The sequence below is a fragment of the Lytechinus variegatus genome, chromosome 12, assembly GCF_018143015.1.
Source record: "Lytechinus variegatus isolate NC3 chromosome 12, Lvar_3.0, whole genome shotgun sequence".
NCBI classification, from domain to species: Eukaryota; Metazoa; Echinodermata; class Echinoidea; order Temnopleuroida; family Toxopneustidae; genus Lytechinus; species Lytechinus variegatus.
Window position 1 is genome coordinate 23181454 of NC_054751.1, and position 3546 is coordinate 23184999.

The following is a 3546-nucleotide window of genomic DNA, read 5'->3' on the forward strand; positions in this document are numbered from 1 at the left end:
ATTAGCAAGAAGTCTGATCATCATATTACTCATATTCTGCAATTCTGGCGCAAGCCTCTTTTTGAACCCCCAACAAAAACGTCCCGTGTTCGCTCAAGCATGAACAAAACTCATTTTTTTTAAATTGCATTTCAAAGATAAGACGTTAGAGCACCTATTAGCACCAAAATATAGACATCATAATTTGAAACAAAAATTTTATAGACTTTTCAAATCTGTCCCGTTTTTTTATACGCACTGTATAGGGGAAGGCGGGGCAAGTTGGGCCACCACCCCCATGCTAATAATGAATGAGTCAGACATTGTTGTAGTGTCATTTATTGATGACCCATTGCATAACCCTTAACCCAACCACTTTATTTCCAACTTTGAATAAAAAGTACTTTTTTAGAGGGAAAAATACAAATTTCAGCCAAAAAAGTAAATAAGGGTGTGAAATAGATAAGTGCTTTTTACCCAAACACGTCTTTGAATATATTATAGAAATAAGAACAATATTGTAAGTACAGGCATGGATTCTCATTCTTGTCATAGTTTTTTGCATGATGAATGCATAAGAAATGTGTGAATGTGAAAATATCATAGCAAGTTCGGACAGGGGTAATTTAAGCCAAAGCAACATGGGGCAAGTTGAGCCATGTTAATTCTTATGGTGATGTATAATATAAAAATTAAAAAACGTAAAAAGCCATTGATATGCAGGCGGTAAGGAGTAAATTCACATGACAGTTCTTTTTACTTTTAGAAGATGTTAGTATTTATAGAGAATTAGCAAGTAAAAAGACTTTAAATGAAAAATTGACATCCTGGTTCTTCCCACATACATTATGTACATAGTTTTTGTGGCTCAACTTACCCCAGACGGTGGCACAACTTACCCCATATATGGGGCAAGTTGAGCCATTTAACATCGTTTTTTTTTCAAAGGTCACGATGACTTTCAGTGTGGGGGTAGAAAGTTATATATAGGTGAAAAACATTTCCCAAGAATCAAATTTAAAGGCAAGGTACTTATTTCTACAATATTACTAGTCGTATCAATTCTAACATGCAAAATGCAAAAAGTGTCACAACTTATCCCGCCTTCCCCTACAGTACAGTAAGCAAAACACTTAAATCAAGGTCATCAACTTCAATTTACTGGTATACAAGCTGCATGATATAAATTCGTAAGTATGCGAGAGACTATATAAACGCCTGCTGCGAGCGAGTGTAGTGAACGACTCTTGACAAAAGTTGCTTCAGTCATGCACATTACAGTGAAAAAAATTGTCATTAATCAATAACGAAATGAAACTTCATAAGAAAATAGGAAATAAATGTAAAGATTTTCAAGCAATAGAAAATGTACAAAGAAGGGCCACTAAGTTGGTACCTGAAGTAAAGAACCTTCAATATGAACAAGGATTGATTCAACTAAAACTTCCTACATTAGCATATCGCCGAGCACGAGAAGATAATGATCGAAACATACAAGTTATTTCACAGGTATGTAAGTTATTTCACAAGAGGTAGTGCCAGATTTGGGTCGTCAGGTGCATGGGCCTACCAAAGGTCATGATAAAAATTGTACATTCCGAGGTCAGTAACTGAGAAACGTAAGAATTCTTTTTACATAAGAATTAGGAAACCTTGGAATAGCCTAAGTGATGAATTAGTAAATGCACCCAGTGTCCACAGCTTCGAGAATGGACTGGATAAGTATTGGAGATGTGAACCTGTGAAGTACAAGTTTGACGCTGACCCACCAGGACATGATCTGGCCAACCTAAAGAGGAAACAGAATTTGGAACTGAATATATTGAGTCTTAGACTGCGTTCAGAAGCATCCATAGGTATCCATAGGTAAGATAGAAAGACGGTATATCTAAATGAACGGGGATTCAACAGTCGAGATTTTAGTGTTCAATGAAAATTCATTTATTCACCGGTAAGAGGGAAGATGAGAATTAAAAATGATTGGATCTTGATTGTCGGGAATAAGGACAGGGGCGAATATAGATTTTTTTTCCAAGGAGGGAGTTTGGCCGAGAAATTTGACAAACAGTTAACCCCTACCCCCCCCCCCCGTAGACCCGCCACTGAAGGGTGCATTAGTAAAGCTATACGAAATAAATCACAGAACGCAATTCATGCATAATACTTTTAAAAACGTGTACAAAGCACGGAGATACAAATGAAAAGAAAAGGCAAAATTGTAATCATAGATGATGCAGCTTTCAAAATTCTGAACAAAACTGAATTCTTTGTTGAAATATCTGTTAGATTGTTGTGTTAGTTTATAATAAATAAAATTGTAGAGACAGGGTGAATATTGTCTCAAGTGTTTTATGAACGGTTTTAACTTCATCGATGGCATCAGTAGCTAGGCCACTTAAACTTATAATGGCAGAGGTAAAATGGCAAGGCTAAAAACAATGCATGTCTTATACCCAGCACAATCAAAATATCACAGTACCCCCCCCCCCATGCTTATTATGTGGATGTGCCCCATTCTTCCTGCTTCATGTATTTTCTCCATATCTACTTCCACTTCACCGCTAGGGCGCTCATTATGGCAACACGTCCCAGTAAGATTTTCAGTTCTTTTTAGGGGGTGGTGGGTGAGTAACATTTTCGGAAATTCAGTTCTTAAGAAAAAAAAATTCCATGGTAGACGAAGGTAGAGTGGATCGAAATCTGCCTCTTTGAAAATTAAACATTTAAGAAAGCGAATAAAAAATTCCAAAAACATCATTATGAAGGTTTTATTAAATTTTCCAAATTCTCCTTTCATGACACGCTCCCCTGGTCCCTGGACTCGGAAGGGACCCTATAACGATCCAATGCATGATTGGTGGACATGATGGCTCAGTGGTAGAGCGCCCGCCTCATGGACGGGAGGTCGTGGGTTCGATCCCCGGCCGAGTCATACCAAAGACTTATAAAAATGGGACCTTCTGCCTTCTTGCTTGGCGCTCAGCATTTAGAATGGAGAAGGGTAATAATAACATATTATGTTATGCAGGGCCCGCTGGAAGAACAGCTTACAGCTGAGAGTGGCTACCCTGGGTAAATAAGAGTTATTATTATTATTATTATTATTGCTTGCTTATATACAAATGCTCTCTTGGCAATCAGGTAAGAAAATAAACCACCACCGCCACTGTCTCCCTCTTCCTCCTCCTACTTCTCTTCCTCCACCTCTTTCTCCTGGCCCTCCTCCTTCTGCTCCTCCCAGCCCGGACTACTATTCCTCTTTTTTCCTCCTCCTCCTCCTAGCTCCGGCCTGCCTTCGTCATCGTCCACCACCACCTTCTCTCCTCCCCACTCACCTCCTCATCGTCACCTTGTTTTACAACTAAATCAAATTTGGAATATGAACTTTCCCCCATTTAAATCATCGGCAACATCAATCATCATCATCACATCAGCTCCATATACTGTAGTTAACGCAACATAATTCACCAAACTAACGCAAGACACAACCTTTGAACAGAAATCTCTGTAACCCAAAACTTTGAACATGCTGAATGAAATGGAGATAAAAATATACACCTTTTTTCT